This window comes from Cetorhinus maximus, chromosome 19 (assembly GCF_964194155.1).
Source record: "Cetorhinus maximus chromosome 19, sCetMax3.hap1.1, whole genome shotgun sequence".
NCBI classification, from domain to species: domain Eukaryota; kingdom Metazoa; phylum Chordata; class Chondrichthyes; order Lamniformes; family Cetorhinidae; genus Cetorhinus; species Cetorhinus maximus.
Genome location: NC_135897.1, coordinates 65,664,523 through 65,686,404, shown reverse-complemented (window position 1 = coordinate 65,686,404; position 21,882 = coordinate 65,664,523).

Here is a 21,882-nt window from a genome sequence, read left to right as displayed (position 1 = left end):
CCATAACAGTAATTACTGGGGCTACCATTTTAGAGATATACTTGCTACATCACACTTGGAGCAGGAGCAGCAGAGGGCTGGAACCTGGGGCTGGGCTGCCCTACACTTTGCGGATGCTGAACTGGAGCTCCTCCTTGAAGCAGCGAGAGAGAGGAGGGAGGTCCTCATTCCAGTGGTTGGCGAGGAAGGCCACCCTCCCCAACTCTAAAAGCCTGATCAGGAAGAACTGGGTTCAGTTCAGGTAACGTTTCAATGACCTTATTCACTCTGGAAAGCTGAATGTACATGCTGTGGACACATGCTGCCTTGAACATGGGGGGAGTGTGCCAGGGCACTGATCTGACTTCTCAGCAAGGCTCAGAGCCCTCATGCTGTTGAGGACCTGCCAGCACTGATACATGCAGCTTATTTTTTTTATTCATTCATGGGATGTGGGCTTCACTGGCTGAGCCAGCATTTATTTCCCAAGCCGATTGCCCTTGAAAAGGTGGTGGTGAGCTGCCTTCTTGAACTGCTGCAGTCCATGTGGTATATGTTATGTCAATGAGCTGTTGGCATTGGCCATAGAGGCCAGTAGTGCCTTAGCTCTCCCTCTGTTGTGCTTGCAGGAGAGATAGACTCACAATGTCTGTGAAAAGGCTCAGATAGAAGGAAAGGTCCCCAACCTTCACATTGTCACCACAATAGGGAGCCATGGAGATCACCAGTATCACTGACCACAAGCAAGTCAGGCAAGGTGAGATGGGCATCCCTGGTGGGGAGGATGAATAGAAATTGGAATGCCTAGATTAAGGGGGTGCATTACACTCCAGCCCGTTCGGCAGCATTCCAAAGACTTGGCTGCATTGGGAAGCGTGGGCAATATGGGGGCTTCTGCTCTCAAAAGCTTGATCTCATGATCTCTTTTTGTGTTTCCGCAAGTTCTGATGTTGAAACTCAAAAACCATTTCCTGTACCATCACTGTGCCAAGTGCTGCCAGAGCAGACCTCAGTGCAAACACCTTACAAGCTCACCATTCGCCAGCACAGATAGTTACCTCAGTGGGTCCTTGCAGGTAGATAGATAGGTTGGCACTGGATGATGAGCACATCATGAGTTTGCAGGAAGAGGTGGGAAAGGCAGAGGCAGCTGAGGGCAATTTCCTTCGGAGGAGCAAGAACGGACACAGCCCTGCTCAGCTGGGCACAGATGCAGGTCCTCAGGAATCACCTGAAAGGAGTCTCTACTTAGCCCAGCAGCAACAGATGTGCTCCCACATGTCAGAGCTCCCTGAGGCAGGGTGGGGTCATGGGCTGAAAATGGGGTCCATTCAGTTCATGTGCACCATCATGTTTCAGGCATGTCCAGGTTCATAGAGGCTCCAGGTATGTAGCAGCACTTCGAATGCATGCAGGAACTATGCCCTAACGTTCACAGAATGCATACAACACCAAGTAGCATGGACTGATCAGTGGCACTAATGACACTGAGATGTTTGGGAGAATACCAGTTACGCCCCAACTGGTGGTCTCCTCCAGTCATTGGAGCCCAAGGGCTGAGGTAGACATTGAGGATCAGGGTTCCACCTCTCACGGGGCACCATCATCATCATTGGCCTCCTTGGTCCCCTCTGACAGAGGGAGCATCTGTGCAGAAGGGCCAGGTGACAGACAGTGCACTGCATTGATACCAATGTAGCAGCTTCCCACTGGCACCTTCATGACAAATATGACTGCCACATGGATCTCAGCTGCAGGGAGAGAGAAGTGAGCAGGCTGCCTCCACCTCATCTGAGGTCACAAGGGAAGCATGAGGTAGAAGTGGCCGAAAGCCAAGGCCACCATATCGGACAGGGCACTGAGTTGGGCTTGGGATTTCTTTCACCTGTAACCGTGAACCTTTGGGGCTGAATTTAATGCTGGCAGCGGTGGCCCCAACAGTGAGCAGGAAAGCCTGGGGCAACCGGCTGCAGCCGTTTCCAGGAGCCCTGACGTGATTCTGTATCCATCAGGCAATTAACCGCCTGGTGTTGTGGTTCCCGTCCCTTTACGGGTGGGAATCCCACTTCCAAGAGCTGACACCCAATCAGAGGGTCAACAACTCTTCAGTCCAAGCAGAGGACTGCACCCAGCCAGGACCAGCAAGATGTAGCAGGCCCCAGGTTGGAGATGTTGGGTCAAGCTTGCCAGACCCAGTAAGGCAGGGTTTGGTGGGGGGGAGGAGGGGTTCCGCAGGGGTGGCCCTTGCTGCCTAGGAACCCTCTATGCACCACAGGGTATCTTGTCAGTAGAGATCCCCACGAGCTGGTAGGGAGGTAACCAGCTTTTATTGGGCAGTCTCTCCATGAGACGGAGGACCCCAACATGGGTGGGAAAAGGCCCTTTAGTGACCCTTAATTAGCTTTTTAAGGACCTTAAAAGGCCTCAGGGCGGGAAGGCCATATTCAACATTCCCCACCCCGAGTCAATTGGATGGAGCCAGTGATGAGCATTCCAACACCCACCTTCCCTCCCCATTCCATGGCTTCCCCACCCCTCCGCTGCTGCCTCTCCTCCCTGGTTCAGTGGGATGAATTAAATTTCACCCTTTGGCTTTTTGAGCACCATATAAATATTGACACATGAAGCCAGCTGTGTGAGCTTCCTTTTATTAATGGCAGGACAAGAAAAGTGGGATGAAGTGTTGAAGAGGAGCAAATGTCCATGAATGGTGACAGTGAAACATCTGGGCAGATGTACATCCTTTATTGCCAATAAGAGTTGATTTGTTCCAGGCTGTGTCTTCCATGGAAGTGTTCTCACAGGCAATTTAAAGTGAGTTCCAAACGATGCCATTCCTCCTGGGTCAGAGAGACACAGGTGAAATGAGCCTGATTCAGATGATCCCTCACATTAATGGCATCCTGGCTAGACCATCGAGCCCTACACTTGGCCTGAACAACTCCATGTTGAAGCCAGGGCACCTCTGTGTTCTGCTCCTTCATCCCACTCTTCCTCTTCCTCTTGCATGTCCTGCTCCTCCTCTTCCTCCAATGAACTGTGTCCATCTAGCACTCACCCTCTTCAGTGTCCACACCTTCTGGAGGGCCATGTCATTAAGAATGTAACAAATCACCACAATGCCTGAGACCCTTGCAGGAGTGCACTGCAAGGTGCCACCCGAACGATTCAGGCAACTGAACTGCATCTTCAGAAGCCCAACGGCCTGCTTGATGGTGATCCTGGTGAGCAGATGGCTCCAGTTGTAGTGCTTCTGTATCTCTATCCCGGGTTCTCATGAAGCAGTGAGTAGCCATGCATTCAAGTGACATTCCTTGTACCCTGTAACTCATCCACATAGTTTGGCAAACTGGCTGCCAGAGGATGAAGGAGTCATGACAGCTGCCAGGAAATTGAGTGCACACATGCAGGAAGCTCTTAATGTCACAAGCCAGCTGAACATTGAGGGATTGGAAGACCTTCCTGTTGATGAATCTCATTGGCCGTACACACAGTGCCTTGATAGTCACATGGATGCGATTGATGAAGCCCTGCACCTGGAGGAATCCAACAATGGCAGTGAAATCCACTGCTCCCTTTGCCCACCAGGCTCCATCTGCCTGGAATTGAATACTGTTCAGCTCATGCAAATAGGGCATCAGTGAGCTGAGGGTTGTGGTATCCACAGCTGATCCTTGAAAGTAACCAGAGGCAAAGAAGTTCAATGCCAAAGCGACTTTGACCACTACTGGCAGGGCATGGCAAGTAGTGTTGCGAGACGTGAGGTCTACCTCAACGAGGGTACAAATCTCTGTGACTGACTGTCTGATGAGTTGCAGTCTCCTGGTAACTCCGTCTTCAGTGGTACAGCCAATGCTGAGTCTCTGAAGCCTCTGTTTCTTTCCTGCCCCTTGTCCCTTTCTTCTTCCCTCCTCATGCTCGGGGCTCTTCCCTTCTTGCTGAGGACCTACTTATCAAGTGTTGAGAAACTTTCAAAACACTGCTTCGGGTCTAATAAAACAAATACTGACTGAACTGCATAATTGGTATGCTTGTGCCCTTACAGTTGTAGAAGTAACAAGAAGATTTTGAAGATTTTACTCCAAATGCTAATTTTAGCCAAAAAGTAGATGTGAATTAAAAGTAGATAATATAAAGTAGAGACTAGAATCTACTTTTTTGATAAAATTAGCAGACAGTAAATTACAACCTGAGTATTTATGATATCAAAATCTTTTGACCCCTGCATCATTTCCTATTCAAATGATTTCTGTAATAAAGGGTATAGTAATTTTCAAATTATAGCCCAAACACAGCAATTAATACTTTTTAAATTATACTTTTGTATTCACTTCATTTAAAAATTGTAAACGTCAATGTATCGGAGAGGATATGACGTGGGGCTAGAAATTTGTCTGCTCTGGTTTTTGGCTCACGACTTGCCCACGTCGGTTCTGCTTGAGATGGGCACCACTCAAATTTGGCTTATCCACCTCATTTACTTAATTTTAGCGTGGTACTGAACTTGTGTCGTGTTGCTGGCTGCCTCTGTGTTCAGCAGGAGGCCGAGTAGGGTTGCACAGATACCATGTGATGCAGCCAGCCTGTTCTTTTTAAAGGCAGGCTGTCAATCTTAAAGGGAAGGTGCACTGAATAATATTGGTGGAATTTAAATTATGGAAAATTTAACACCAAGGTAGAGAAAGGGTTCCAGTGTCATTGAAGGCAGTAATTGTGGAGCTGGGCAAGAATACCGATTCCATGTTCTGCCGGTGGTCAGGGGTGGGGATGGAGCGGGTGGTGCGGTGGCAGGAGGCCCTCAAGGACCACCCTCAGAACGAAACAGGAGCAATGACTATAGAGGTCAATTTCTGCTGTCTGGTCCCAAGGACCTGGCAGCAGTGCCACTAGATGTCTAATGACCTCACATGGGTGGTCATGTCAGTGAATACATGTTCACTCGACATTTCCTTCCCCCTACACCTCCAGCCTCTCATGCTGCTCAAGGTACCACACCCCCATCATTCACCCATCCCCACTCCCTGGCACTTATGATTCATGCCTAAAATTCAGATACTCAACCTCACCCTCGCACTCCAACCAATGCTGTTAGCCTCACACCCACCTCTCACCGCCTCTACATACCTCTGCCTATTCAACCATGGCGGGCACCACTCAAATACAGTGCTACACAATGCTGACATTCTGCCACCTCTTTTGGAATGGCATGCAGGAGAAGGGCGCAGAACAGAATTGGCAGGAGGCACAGGGACTTCTGTATCTCCTGACCCCCATGGGGGAGATGGTTCTTAGCATCATGGGGCCAGTAGCGACAGAGCCACTGTCATCCAATGTCATTGAGAACACTTAGGATGACAGTATGTTCCTGCCTTACGTCCCTTCTCAACTCCCAGCTCACCCTCATTTTGTTATTAGGCAGCATGATGTGCAAGCAGCAGGTGGTTTTCCCTGTGGGCATCTTGCTTCCCGCCCCACACATCCCCTCATCCCAGCCTTCCCCTTCTGATTTCTGGTTTTCAGACACCCAAGAACTAACCTGCTTAGCCACAACAGCGTAAGGAGAAAGGGAGAGATCAATATCATGACATTAATGAAGAGGCACTGTCTCTCGATCTGACATTCGCAGCCATCAGGACCGCATGACTCAAATAAGGACATTGGGGTGGCATGAGGAGACTGCTGATGGGCATGAACACTGAGATATTGGGTGCATCGGGTGGCCTGGCAGACAGTATCCTGTCACTGTCAAGGAGGGTGGAGGAGTCTGGCTGCTAGTTGGCAGAGGGCATGGTATGAAGCTTGGCCTCTCCGCAGCCTTTGCTCCATCTCCCCTGTCATACTGTGAACCCAGAGACACTAAACCTGCTTCCCCTCTAGCTGTTGTAACCTTTGCACGGACGGCCACTGGACCCATAGACCACCCTGTCAGGATGCAGAAAATATTTCTGGCAAATCTAGGAACTCACACTCACCACATCATCTCCAAAGACAATCCAGAATACTTCCAGACACTTTGCAATAGCAAAACTTTAACCACAATTTGGGTGACCAATCCACTAAAGAAAGCTAGTACAAGGCCCACTTGCATCTCTGAGCCTCTTGTTTGCAGAGTGATTTATGCATTCATTGCCTGGGCTGCATGGTCCAAATCAGGTATTATGGTGTTGCATCAGCCAGTTGGACTGTGTGATATCAGGATAGCACTACTTTACAAGCTTAAACTGTACGCTGGGGTGTCTGTGCAAGTGCTGTTTTGAAGAGGCTATGCCAGCGAGCAATGACTTTCATGCCCATGGTTTCTGATTTTAGTTGACAGCTGTCTAGCCTATTGATAGTGGACAACTCTTGGTGAAAATTATTGCTTAGCACTTGCCTGGAAATACTGTGAGCTATTTTCTGAAGCTGGAGGCTCTTTAGCAAAGGGTTTGGGGATGACAAAGTGCAATATCTCCATTTCCCAAACCCATAATGCTAACTAGGATCTGTTACCTGTGACCTGATTTGAGATCTGGTCATAGGTACCAGATTGGGATACAGAAACGTTTCATTTAACTACCTTTCTGTACATATAACATTTATGTCATTTTCTATTAAGGAGAAAAAGAAGGACTTGGTAAAAATCACCATTTATTTAGACTTACGGTGCTTCTGTCAAGATTTAATATTTAAAGTGAGATAGAGAAATATTGCTACATAATGATTTTCATGATGTTAGACATTAGCTTCTGCATTGAATATGAGTAATTGTCATTTTATTTTGGTGGGGTGGTTGTTATTAGAAAAACATTTTATAAATGGGTTCTGAGACTTCAAAATCACTGCTAATTCATTCAATTAATCCCTGAATATAATGAACCAATAGACACAATAATAACAAAACTGAAACTAAAAATCTTCACATTCTAAGCTCACCAGGTCCAATATTTTGATACAGTGTAAAGGCTGAAGTTTGCTTGCGTTCATCATACCTGATGTAGCAAGCTGTTGACGTGTTATTTACTGGGGATTATATTTCAGCAATGTTATTGCTTCCAGTTTGTCAGGAGAAAGTCAAGATTATGCAAAATGGCAGATTTATCAATTATTTAAGAATTAAAGTTGTATAATGATGTTATTTTTAAAATTAATTAGGTGTGGAGTTTTAATTTTTTGATTACTTGTATTTGGGGCATAACTATACTCTTGTTTTCTAATGCTTCCAAATAAAAAGAAACTGTGTTACAAAAACTTTAACTTATTGTAATTTCAGTAATGCTTCAACACAATCACTTTATTATGTGTTTTGAACACTGAACTGTAAAATGTCATTTAGGCACGGGTATACCTTTATTTAGCAGTTTGCAAAGTAAATTGAAGTTATTATTTGCTTTACAGTTTCCTTTGCATTTGTCACTAACATAATTAACTTGAAGATTGAAATAAGTGATCTCAAAGTTACTGAACAGTAACAGGAATTTTTAAAGTAGATTGTTCCTATAATATAACAGAGTTCATGTTTTCCTATATAATCGAGCACCACTAGAAAGAACATCATTTATGGCAGGTAGCTGAGAAATTTCATTAAAATAAACTCTAGGCATATCAAAATTATGCATTTTGAGCGGTTAGCACAGCCTACAAAAAGATGAGGACAGGCTCATCTCATTAAAGGAGAAGAAATAGTGGAATTAGCCAGAATCTAATTACAAGCCGCGCTATCTAATGTAAAAACATGTCTGTTTTTTCACTCTCATTCATTTTGACTAGTAATTAGTTTTGGCCTCTAAAATGCCACCCTTTAATCATCCAAACACAGATGTGATTTGCTGTGCAATTTAATCTTGCTTTAATGAAGAACTAATGGACGCATCGCAAATTACTTTCTCTGTTGGAAAAAAATTCTATTTCCTGCTTTCAAAAGATCAAGAGTATCTTTGATAATAGCTTGAGCAGCCCTGGCAGCTTTGCTGCACCAAGCAAACAAGCTCTTTTACTCTGCTCACAATTCAATAGAAAGAGGCTACAATTAGCAACAAAGCAGTGAAAACCCACCACCGCAGCAGAAGTGCTTTCCATGTCTCAACCCCAGCAACTATTGCCTTGTTAGAGCCAAGGCTAAGTGTCAGTAATGAACAATGCACTGTGATAAATTACTCCCCCAAAACAGCTGTACTGCTAATTTTCAATTATACCTATAAATGGCTTGTAGATTGGGGAAAAATGGAGTATGCACAAAAAAGAGAAAACACTATTACGTTCAGACTATTTGCCTACTTGTTTTCTGTAAAAGAGCATTTCAAGTGACAGCTAACTTGTAAAGTTCATCTTGAAGCTTATTTTATGTGCTATGAAGATTGAGTTGGTATTCCCTTTTCTCTTTGTATTTCAACAGTTTACATTCATGAACATATTTTGAAGCCATGTACGTTTTGATTGTAAAATAGTTGTGGGAGGAGTACATTGCGGTATCTTAGCATGTTTACATTTGCAGTGAAAGGCTGTTTTTAAGGTCTGAAGTCATTTGTTAGTTCTTGGTGCCTGATATTCAGTTCTTAACTAAACCTTGTGCATCACTGCAGAAGTTACATTTAGCTGGATCTCTTGTGAATTATTAATTCCACCCTATGATTATTTAGCATGCTGCTTCCACTGTTTAACATGCATGTAGTCTTGTCCTACATTACTACAGTGACTACACTTCAAGTGGTTCATTGGCTACAAAGCACTTTGAGGCATCTGGTGGTCATGAAAAGCACGATATAAATGCAAGTCTTTCTTTTTTTCCTTATGTTGTTGCTTCACTGGGTTGTCCCCATGTTTGGTCCTGGTCCTGCTCCCAGCATGTTCTTCTACACTGTTCCTTGAGCCAGGTATGGCCATCTGGCTTAATGGCGACGGAGGAGTGAGGAATATGCTAGTCATGAGGTTACAGATTGTGGGCATACAATTCTACTCCCGCTGATGGCCCTCAGCTTTGAATTGCTCAATCTGTTCTTAAAATCTATCCCACTTAGCACAGTGGGAGTGCCACATGGCTCAATGGAGGATGTCTGCTCTGAGAAGACGTGACTGGGTCTTGACCATACCCATGCTATAATGGACAGATGCATCTGTGGCAGGTAGATTGGTGAGGATGATGTCAAGTAGATCATTGGCTCATATTGGTTCTCTCATCACTTGCCACAAGCCCAGTTCTGTCATTCAGAACTCAGCCAGCATGGTTCGTGGTGGTAGTCCGATGTTGGTGATGTTCATTGAAGTCCCACACCCAGAGCTTGTTCTGTGCCCTTGTTACTCTTATTGCTTCATCCTCCCAAATCCCATTTCATTCCCTACCCCTTAATCTTCCCACTACCCCTTGCACTGCCTGCTACCCCCTCACTCCGTTCACTGTTTCTCCCTTTGAAAAATACACTCAGATCATTTCATCCCTTCCCTCTTGATCCACTGTCACGCACCTCGCCCTTAACTTACCATCTATTTTTCCCTACTCTCACAGCTCTAAGAGGCCAGAGGTTCCCTTACTCAATTTTCTTTTTCCGTTCCCATCCTACCTGTTTCTCTCAAAATGTCTTTGTTTGCATTCAAAATTCAATTTTGAAATATCAATTTAGAATAAGAAAAGGATCTGCCTGTGTGTCTTTCTCTCCATTTGTGTATTTCTTTGTCGATCTCTGTCTGTCTGCTAAGTGTTAAAAACTAGAATCTGTGCCTTTGTGCTCATCTTCTTTGTCAATAAAACAAAGCTGCGTCTCATTTCTATTTTTCCTTAGTTCTGATGAAGAGTCTTTCAGACTCGAAACGTTAACTGTGTTCCTCTCCGCAGATGCTGTCAGACCTGCTGAGTATTTCCAGCTATTTTTGTTTTTGTTTCAGATTTCCAGCATCCGCAATATTTTGCTTTTATCTTAGTATTCATTTGACTGCCACTTCTCTTCCAGGAGTGCCTACCTTGAAGAAGGAATGTTCTTCTCTCTGACAGGATTTCCGCTTGTCTCTTTTGCCCTGTTCACATATTTCACTACATTTCTATTTTTCTTTAGTTCTGATGAAGAGTCATTTGGGCTCGAAACGTTAACTGTGTTCCTCTCCGCAGATGCTGTCAGACCTGCTGAGTTTTTCCAGCTATTTTTGTTTTTGCTGCAATAACTTGTTGGCTTCAAAGTTCAACTGGCAAAACATTAAAGGAAAAAAGACATGGGGAGGAATTTTATAGCTACATCGCGGCAGGGGTGGGGCCATAAAATGCAGCGAGCTGTTCAAAACTCCATTGACTTTGGCGGGACCAGAAAATCCTGCCGGCGGGAGGGGCCATAAAATTCCGCCCATGATCTCTGAACACCCATTCCAGTCTCTCTCCCTCTCTCAGTCTTCCCCTCTATCTTTATCCCCTCAGTTTAATACAGTTTTAAAAATTTGTAAAGCCGAAAGCAAAAACCCTTATTTTGAACAATAGAAATGCCAGTTACTGAGAAAAGGATTGTAGGAGCCCAATGGCAAGACAGGGCAATACACTCTCACCATGAAATGGCAGATATTATGGGGAAGAAATTCGACCTTGATTCACCCATTATTTGTACCAAAAATGAGGTTGGAGTGATGAATTTCAGATCGCAATCCCTCATACCTGATTCTCTCCAGATGTGTGGCAGCTGTCAAATTGGAAGCTGACAACTTCCAGGTGTGCAATATAACTACCTGACTGCTGATTGCAGGATCCCAATTGGTGATAAACTGGGTGAAGCTTGTGCCATGAATACTCTGCCCAATTGTTTTGGGTGTTTAGTGATCTAACCAGCGGTCCTTACATGGACTGCTGGAGGCAGCCCTTAAAAATGTAGGTTTTTTTTATTGTTTTATTTCTATGGAACCTGGAGAACCAGGAGTGCTCCTTCTGACTCTACAAAAATATTGCCAATTTGGACTTGCATCCTCTAGATTGTCTTCCCCTCATCAGTGCTACTTGCGTGCAGCTCATCATTGGAACCACCTAACATTTCTAAGGACTGGACTGATGAACTACATTGCGACCCCGATTGGCATCACAGCTTAGTAGTTCCAAGCCTGAAGTACCTTGGCTCAACTATGAACACTTGGTTGCATTAAGCCATCCATTTCTTGAAAATATTTATGGGGCAGAATTTTCTCTTTAGCCTCCACACGTAGAATGATGCGTGGTGGCGCTGGGCATCTGTCATTCCGATCTTTCATTCGGCAAGCGCGTGCCGGAGGTGGCTGCGTGCCCACCAAACTGTCAAAAGCCTGTTAAGGCCATTAATAAACCAATTAACCAAATTGAAAGGGCAGCCAGTTCAATCTTAAGGTTGGCGGGCAGGCGAAGAGCCCAAACAGCCTTTGCATTTGTCATGAAACCTCATCCACGGGCGGAATGAGGTTTCATGAAGGGTTTATTAAATTAATAAATATTTTTTAAACATATCATAAACATGGGGGACATGTGTAAATGATTTTTAACTTCCTTTATTTTGAAGTTTCAAAGTGAACTTAATCTCCCTGAGGCAGCTCCGTGCCTCAGGGAGATTTCCGCGCTCTTTCGCGCACATGCGCAAATGAGCACAGGTCCCGACTCTGCCTCCTCCCCCTGCCCACACAGGTAGTGCTGAGCTCTACTGGCTGTGCGTCACGCTGGGCGGGCCTTAATTGGCCCGCTGACATAAAATGGCGGCACACAGCCGATCACGGGTGCCAATCGGCTCCGCACCCACTCCTGACCGGCCCGCCCGACAGGCAGAAGATTCTGCCCATGATAATGCTATCACCAGTACTAACAGGTGTTACAGGTAGCTAAACAAGTTTTCAATGAAATGCATGCTCCACATGCCAAATTTATTATATAATAGACAACGTTTTAAATGATGGAGGCGGGACTTTATTGTGTGAACTATGGAATTTTCCATGCCCGTTGGTGTTGGGCATTATGACGGTTGTGAGTGGATAATATGGCAGGAAGGCCAAAAATCGGTTTCATGTCGTTGTGAAACCAGTTTGCAATCATCCACTCTGCCCATCGATGGAGGGGCACTTTTCCCACCGCCAGACATCGGGAACTTAATTTTAATACATCTGCATATCATTATAAGCCCAGCTCACTGGAATCATCCCCCCACTCTGGATCATCCAGGCATGTCGATATGATTGCACACTGATGTGTTTCACAAGTGAACATAAGTGACATGCACCTGGCGAGCTGCACTTTGTTCCATATTTTGAAGTTTGTTTGCCTAACGGGCTTTGGGCAGCACTCATGGTCATCAGCACCTGGCTTCCCAGGCAGCATTGCATCTCTTTTAGGGGGTCTCACGGGCGAGTGTCTATTTACAAGACCAGTAAGGCGGGGTGGCTTTTCAACGGCTGCAGGGCTATGGCTTGCTTGGGAAAGAGGGAGAAGTGGATGAGTCAAGTATGTTTTTCCCTCATCACCTGCCACAGACCCAGTCTAGCAGCTATGTCCTTTAGGGCTCAGCCAGCTCAGTCACTAGTGATGCTACTGAGCCACTCTTGGTGATGGACATTGAAGTACATTCTGTGCCTTTGCCACCCTCAGTGCTTCCTCCAAGTGGTGTTCAACATGGAAGAGCACTGATTCATCAGCTGAGGGGTGTGCGATATGTGGTAATCAGCATGGAGGTTTCCTTGCCCATATTTGGCCTGATGCTGTGGGTCCGGAGTCGATGTTGAGGGCTCTCTGTTGGGTTTGCGGGGGGGACAGGAAGAGGGTGGTGTCTGGAACATTATCTGTAAGGTATGATTCCACGAGGATGATTATGTCAGGCTTGACTAGTCTGTGAGACAGCTCTCCCAATTTTGAAGCCAGCCCCCAAATATTAGTAAGGAGGATTTTGCAGAGTCGTCATGGCTGAGTTAGTCGTTGTCTTTTCCGGTGCCTGGGTCGATACCAGGTGGTCCATCTAGTTTCATTCCTTTTTTGCGACTTTGCATTTCAGAGGGCATTTAAGAGTCAACCACATTGCTGTGGATCTGGAGTCACATGTAGGCCAGGCCAGGTAAGGACAGCAGATTTCCATCCTTAAAGGGAATTAGTGAACCGGGTCTTTACAAGAATCGACAATGGTTTCAAGGTTATCATTAGACTTTTAATTCCAGATTTGTTATTGAATTCAAATTCCACCATCTGCTGTGGCGGGGTTTGAACCTGGGTCCCCTGAGCATTACCCTGGGTCTCTGGAATACTAGTCCAAGCGACAATACCACTATGCCATCGCCTCCCAACCAACCTCCTGTGGGTGCAGTGCTTGTTATGACATAGATATATTTATTGTGTTGTGTGTTACTGAACTGACTCCAAGGACTGAATTTTACCATACAAAAGGAGGTCCTGCCCACCAGAACTGAAAGCAGGTTCCCCCAGCCTACGTGGGCAGATGGCAGGAACGAGGAGAGAATTTTACCATTGACAGCTAGAACCACTATCTAATGGTGAACAGCAGCCTGCCTCTCAGAGCTGCCAGCCCTATTAGCCTTGCCAGCATCACAGATAGAGCTGGCTGCTACTGAGGGGACATGGAGAAGGAGAGGGGCCTCCAAGTTTTTAAGTGTCTTATGGGGAAAGGAAGGAAGGTAGTAGAATTTTATTAAAATATCACTGATATTTAGGGCCGATGGAGGTCCCTTTGTGGGCCAAGGGGAAAACAGAAAGGAAGGCTCCCTGCTGTCACCAGGAAGATGCTGGGCGGCCGCCCGGAAGTATCTGGCAGTTTCACCACTTGGCAGAAGCCGTACCAATGTCAGTACAATAACAATGATGGTGGAGGGGGTGGCATAAAGTGGCCATTATTTGGCCAGATAATTGAAATAATTGGCCACCCGCCTCTAGTCATTCCTGCTTCTGGGAATATCCCATGGCAATGGGAAGATGATGGGTTCCTTTCCAATGCCTCCCATGCCCTTTTATGAGCCTTCTGGCCTCTGAACCCATCCCCACAGATCTGGTAAAATTCCAGTCCAGGTACTGTACTGCTGCCGACACAACACTGCTCCACTGCTCAGATAACAACTTGGAAGGTCTTAATCCAGTTGAAATGGAGTGAGGGTAAGGAAATTTGCACTGTAATTTTTATTACTAAATTATGTTGGTACCATTTAATTTTGGTTCAAAGTCCCTGAATAGCGTGACATTATTCTCACCTCCACAGTATTATTTTTGATTCTGTAGGTTGTGGGTTCAGGTTCCACAAGGGCCATGTCAAGGCTGACACTTCAGTACTTAGGGAATGTTGAACTGTCAGAGGTGCCGGGCAGAATTTTCCTCTCCCACCAGTGGTGGGAATTGTGGCGGGCGGGGCCACTAAATTTGGCGTGATGAAAAAGTCAGTTTCCCACCAGCGGGAAATGAGTTTGAAATTTTGTTCTCCCAACTTTGATGGAAGGCTAAAGGCAGGTCGCGTTTCTTGATGATCTGTGCCGGGAACCGCATTTGCATTCATTTTCATCTCATGAATGCACAAAGGACAACTCACCAGATTTATGTTCCCCCTCCAAATTAAGTGCCCCACCAACAGATAATTAGAATGGTCTGTTTCGTGGCGCACACCTGGTGAGCTTTACTTCATCCACGACTTGGGGTCAGTAGACATTGTTTCCATCTATCTTTAAGATTGTTGCTGTGAAATATCAGGTGCCTGTAGCACAAGCTGTGCCAAGGCTGGGCACAGGAAGCAAAACCAGTGGGGAGGGGTAAGGCAGAGGCAGGGCTGGGGTGGGGTGGGGGAGCATGAGAGGAGGGGACAGAGACAGAGGTAAGGCTGGGCGGTATGGAATACAAGAGAGGAGGGATGAGACGAGGTCGGACAGCAAGGGGGAACACTGGATCGGATCGTTTTGTTCTTTGGGCGCCATTGAGAAGCAGAACTTAACAACACACCTGGCTTGCAGTGAGTGAATACCTGTGCGGGTGCTGTTTAAATATGGCGCCAGAGCCTTCGACCCCATAATGTAACAGCGGGGCAGACAAATCCCTGCCCCTCCTGCCACGAGATTTGACAAGCTGCTTGTTGATGCATAATTAATGAGCTCAAACATGGAAAATTGCGTGGATTAATCTGACCCACTGCCCAGTGGCAATCAGGCCAACTTTCCCACTCGCCATTGCACTTAGTCTCTAGAATGTAAAATTCCGCCCGCTATGTTTTTAGATGAGATGGTAAAGTGCTTGATGGCACAATTGGAAGAAGAATAGAGAACTTTTCCCAATGTTATGCCTGATATCCCTCAACCAACATCACAAAAACAGATTATCTGGTCATTATCTCACTGCTGTTGTGGGGTTTTGCTATGCACAAATTGGCTGCAACGTGCCCTACATTGCAACAGCAACAACACTTTAAGAGTATTTCATTGGCCATTAAGTATTTTGAGACGTCCTGAGGTTTAGAAAAACACTAAGTAAATACAAGTTTGCTTCATCTTATTATGTTTCAATTTCACACTCGTGTAGCAGTGCACAACCACAATCTGTACATGGGCAATATTATGTACATACTACATACCCTTTACAACTTCACTATTATCTTGATAAATATTTGAAGTTCGACTGCAATGTATTCAGGATCTAGTGAGTAACTTCAGAGAATGTGCTTGTTTCAACAGAAATGGCCATTTACTAAACATGTATTATAAATGTCCATGTTTGCATTAAGACAGGGCTCACTCATGAAAGATTTTAGAAAACAATGCATGGGGCCAATTCCTGTTTTGATGTTTTCCAAAAACAAAATATTAATAAGGGATTTTGGTTTTCTTGAACATGAAGTATATTAATGGGGGAGGGAAAGAGAGAACGAAAAAGAGAGTGTTAGATAAATGCAGAAAATAATGCAAGGTGATGGATTACTTACTAGGTGGTCATGGCAGCCCTTCATTTCCCTCAAGCACAGATATTGAAATGACTAATGACAGGGTACTGCTTATGATACAAATAAAATGCTGATTTAAATGTATAGGGAAATGCTGCACCAACCAGACCGGGGATTTTGTATACAAGTACTACAAGTATTTTTGTGCTTGTGCAATAAAAGGAGGAAAATTAGGATTTCAGGTTTTATCTCCAGGCTATAAGCTGATGGCGCAGAACTGATAGATGATCATCGACCTGAAATGTTAACTCTGTTTCTCTCTCTACTGATGTTGCCTGACCTGCTGAGTATTTCCACCATTTTCTGTTTTTATTTCAGATTTCCAGCATCCCCACTATTCTGCTTCTCGGCACAACACTGACGTTTCTCTATGCTGGACGGACTTGTTGAAGATTATAAATGCCATGGCACAGCACTAAGAGTAAGCATGCCTAAGTCAGTCTGGGTGCAAGTGCAAACATAGTTAGAAGAGATTAATTTTTAAATTTCTGTGCTTAACCGCCTGCCTGACATGGTAAATTGAAATTATTCTGAAAGTTACACATTGTACACACTTGCAATGGATAAAGTATTAATATTGTATAACTACATTTTTAGTACAATATAAATCATCTATAATCTAAAGGCAATTATTGTAGAATAAGAACAAACAGTGGTCAATGAAAGAACAGGATTGTGAGTTTCAATATCAGTTTAGGCAATATTGTCATAATAAGTGATCGTTAGGGAATTGACATTCACCTGAACATTTTGAATCAAGTTCTGTGAAGGATTAAAAAAATGAATAATATGAGTTTAGTTAAATTCAACACGAGGTTCATAGAGATGCTACAACAATCTGGTATTGTGATTGGTGATGTGCAGATTGCTCAGTGATAAACATAAAATCAAAAAAAAAGATAAGCATATACCACCAAATTTCTGTTCAACTGTTTTAATTTCAGTAAGATAAATTTACAGTAATTCGCTTCAGTGATGAAATTTATTTTCCTTTTAATACTGACAGAAAGCAAAACTGGTTCAGAATTGTTGCCTTTGCATTTTACTTGGCCATTGTGCTGGAAGAGGTCTGGTGGGCAGGTACTTTTGTTTTTTTGACCCTATGGTCATTAGCATGGGAAACAGGCTCCCTGGCATTCACCGGGAAGTTGTGCCAGTCTGGGCATGGGCTGCCCATCCCTCTTGAGTAAAAAGTCGGATGGAAGCCCACCTTCGAAAAGGCCGGCTGACTCGCAGCTATTTTACAATCGGAAGGTTGTTAATTCGCTAAGGGTGAGTCTTCCTCCCTATCTGGGAAGGAAGTCCCATCATAGCGAACCGCTGGCCAATCCGATTGTCTGGCAGCTCTGTAGCCCCAGCAGCTCCAGGTTCGAGTGGTGGCCACCACTGGGACTACAACTAGTCCCCAAAGAAGAGGAAATTAAGGAAGCTGGGCTTCAGGTAGCTCCAGGGAATCGGCAGGGGCTAGCTGGAAGCCCCTGCATGGGGGATGAGGGAGTTGGGTGGCTGGGTTTGAGAGGCTAGGCGGCAGCGTTAAAGGGTGGGGGGATATGACCTTGGGGGTGAGGGGGTGTGGTTGCCTCCGGTGGGCACAGGGAACTCCCCAAAGGAGGAACTTCCCCCTTCTTGCCCAGTAAAACCTGCTAGGCTACCCACTTGGCCTGGGTCTGCCCCAGTGGTGTAGTGGGAAATGTTGAGGTGCAGGAGCTCTAAGAAAACGTGTTGGCCATATCATTTCTAAATCTCCTATTGCGTTGTTTTCCGATATATTAATCTTCGAGTCCCCAAACATCAGCAAAACTATGCTTTTTAAGTGAAAAATATTAGTGCTGGTAGGCATTTTATTTCAAACCATGTGTTATTTTGAATCATTAGTCTTTAGCATAGCTAGAATTTCATTATACAACTGTTTAATTGTTTAATTCAAGCGTGTTAAAAACATGAATTACAGAAATATTTACTTACTTCTAACTGGGGGATGGTATGTTGATGGGCCACTGCTTTTCTTGGTTTATATTAATAACCTAGACCTGGGTGTACAGGGCATAATTTCAAAATTTGAAGATGATGCAAGATTTTACGAGAATGGTTCCAAGGATGAGGGGCTTCAGTTAAGTGGATAGATTGGCGAAACTGGGGTCATTCCCCTTGGAGAAGAGAAGGTTGAGAAGAGATTTGTTAGATGTGTTCAAAATCATGAGCGGTCTGGATAGCGTAAATGAGTAGAAACTGTTCCCATCAGTAGAAGGTCAAGAACCCCAAGGTGATTAACAAAAGAACCAGAGGCCACATGGGGGAAAACTTCTTTATGCAACAAATTGTTTGCATCTGGAATGCACTGTCTGAGTGTTTGGTGGAGACAGATTCTATTGCAGTTTTCAAAAGGGAAATGGATAATTATCTGAAGAGAAAAGATTTTCCTGGGCTACGTGGAAAAGGCCACATAGGAGGAGTGGGACTAGCTGAGTTGCTGTTGCAGAGAGCTGACACAGAGACAATGTGCTGAATGGCCTCCTTCTGTGCTGTAATCATTCTATGATTCTATGGGTAACCTTGCATTAATTCCCTGCCATCCAAATGACTCAATACCTAAAAAAAACTTATTGCACCACAAATAATAATCAAGACAATAGAAGGCAGCCATACTAGGAGGAATAAGCGTACATAATGAGTTTAAAGTGTACCCACAACATTTGCTTCAAATTATTTATATCCAGCCAAGAGGAATATCTTGCTTTATAGCTCCACATAATTTAAGAAGTGACTAGAAAAGATTTACGAGAATGGTTCCAAGGATGAGGGACTTCAGTTAAGTGGATAGATTGGCGAAGCTGGGGTCATTCTCCTTGGAGAAGGGAAGGTTGAGAAGAGATTTGTTAGATGTGTTCAAAATCATGAGGGATCTGGATAGCATAAATGGGGAGAAACTGTTCCCATCTAGACTAGAAGTTCCCCCACCCCCATCACATTCCCCCCTTTTTTCATTCATTCATGGGATGTGGTCTTCGCTGGCTGGGCCAGCATTTATTGCCCATCCCTAATTGCCCTTGAGAAGGTGGTGGTGAGCTGCCCTCTTGAACCGCTGCAGTCCATGTGGTGTAGGTACACCCACAGTGCTATAAGGAAGGGAGTTCCAGGGCTTTGACCCAGCGACAGTGAAGGTAGGGCGATATATTTCCAAGTCAGGATGGTGAGTGACTTGGAGGGGAACTTCCAGGTGGTGGTGTTCCTATTTATCAACTGCCCTTGTCCTTCTAGATGGTAGTGGTCGTGGGTTTGGAAGGTGCTGTCGAAGGAGCCTTGGTGAATTCCTGCAGTGCATCTTGTAGATTGTACACACTGCTGCTACTGTGCGTCGGTGGTGGAGGGAGTAAATGTTTGTGGATGTGGTGCCAATCAAGCGGGCTGCTCTGTCCTGGACGGTGTCAAGCTTCTTGAGTGTTGTGGGAGCTGCACTCATCCAGACAAGGTCCTGCTACTCCCTGCTACCACCCCAACCTTGAAGCCTGATCGCAACAGTTTGTGAATAATCAGACTTGCGTCAAATGACCCACAAACACAAAATAAATTAATCTGTTCTGACCAAAGGTTATCGACCTGAAAACATTAACTCTGGTCTCTCTTTTCAGAGGGGCTGACATTGCCACTCACAATGGCTTTGACTTATGGTAAATGGAATGCAAAAACAGCACCTAAACTAAAGCATTAGTGACCATTCGCTTCTTGAAAACGAGAAGCCTTATCACTTGGTTGCATGATAAACTTTAGATTACAGAACACAGTCCTTGAATTAACCGCTGTCAAACAACAAAAATGGTAAGCTGCTCCACAACCAGCTTGCCACTTTTTAAGTGACTAGTACATGGTTTTTGGGGCTCCCACCCGCTATATGTTGGATAACATTGGTTGCTATTGGCAGATTGGTGCAGCTGTGCCTTGCATTTGGGTGTTTCAGTTTACATTCACTGTAATATCTACATTTAGCTCCCCTCTTGAAAGCAACTATTGTCATTCGGAAGTCAATTGGAGTTAAGTAAATTGTTACTGTTTTGTTTGCTGTTGACTGGTGTGATGTACAGTCATTGTCTTGCCAATTGGAAGCAGTAACATTGTTCAGAAGTTTGACGTTTTGTAACTCCGCTTTGTTTTCAGTTATCAAGTGGAAACTTCAATATCAACTATGCATATTCAAGAATAAAGTGGTTCCTCCTGGATTAAATTTGAACCGTTAATAGATTTCTCTGACCTATTAGCATTTATTCAGTGACATGTCATGCCAGCCATCAATTTTCCAAGCCCAGATACAACATAAAGAAATACATATATATTTGAAGATTCTCCTTATTCCTCTTTTAGTTATGTCCGAGAGTACGTGTGTCATGATACTTAGCTAAAGCAGCAAAAAAAGCTCCTAATGTGAAATAGAAGATTGCAACCAGCATCTCTTTCAGATAGTAGGGGCTTTCCCATTTAATCCAGAGTAATGATTGAAATATAACTGCATTAGCTCCAGAAATGTGGAACATTACCTTAATATCTGGCGACCTAATTTCGGAAGGAAATAAAACAAAACAAGAAACAACACATGAAGCCAGTAGTTTACCTTGTCATGTACAGAGGTGTGATTGATCGATCATTTTCTTTGGACCTGCTGCTTTAGATACTGCTCCTTCCTGTCATACCAATGGTTGAAGCAGATGGCACACTCTGTCAAGGGCAACATTACGCATAGCATGTCAGGTTACTGTGCAACTTTCAAGAAAACAATACCCACTTTGCTCTGGCTGCCTCACCCTCTGCTCCGGTTCACCTGGGGCCCACCGCTGTAGCTGCCTTCAAAACTTACCTTCCCACTCTTTGCTGTTCATCCAATCACAGGCTGGTTCATCCCTGCATTTGCTGCTGATAGGCTCACTAGTGAACATTTTTCAAATATAAGTTGGTTGAATGTCCAACGCATTTGGCAGGCTGCATTGAGTCTCCCAAGCCTGCTTTAAATAGAAGGTGCCGGAGTGTTGTTCAGGTGCCCTCTGGCAGCACTACATCACTTCCCCCTGCTGTGGGTAAAATAGTGGTGGGGAGTGGGGTGCAGGGATGAGGCACTTCAGTGGGCATTAATTGGACACTGAAGGGCTTCAATAGGCACAAGGGCGAGTGAAACACCCAACGTGAATGAGAGACAGGCTGGGGGTGGGTGGGAAGGCGACTGGCAGCCCATGCGCTGCATTTTATGAGCCCTCCACCTTCAAGCATGCTGGCGGAGGGCCGTAAAGTCTAGCCAAATGGATTTGCCAGCATGCTGCTATCAATAATTTAATAATTATATAGAAGCCTCCTCTTACCTGGTGCTGCTGGTGGAGAGTCTTGCTTTTAGAATGCTTGCATAATCTCCTTGTTTTCAGTTCAGCCCCAGTACCTGCTTCACAGACTTTTGGATGGTGGTTTCAAGAGACTAACAGTGGCCCTGGCAATCTGCATCCCTATAGTGCAAATGCTTCCTTCATTGTCATTTCGTTAGCATGCATCCAACCACATAGGTGTAGTTTCTCATGTCGCAACTGACCCACTCCTCTTCCAACTGCACTCACCCCATGCTATAAAATTGGTGGAAGGGGAGCAGAAAACCTAGTTCTTACTGTTCATTCAGCAAAGTCATTTGCAGGAGGAATCTTCTGCTACTCTTATGTCCTGTACATGTACAATAGCACAAATTGCTTCAAATAAATGTAACATTTCACAATGGTGGCAGCATAAGTTTTTAGATTCAAGTATGCATGTAGGCCACTTTACGCAATGCTCGTGAGAAATCTTCAGCAGGTTTCTAACTTTTCAGGTCCCATACAAAGATTATAATTTATACAAGTCCTTTTTAAAGAAATAAATAGTTGTATTACTGAATCAGTTCCTCAAAACTTCTCAAATAATTTCAAACACCAAATTACTTTATCAGGTGCTGTGATTTCTGTTATATAGTCAAAGATCACGACAAGTGTTGTCTCCTTTGCCCAAGGAATAACAAATAGCAGAACAT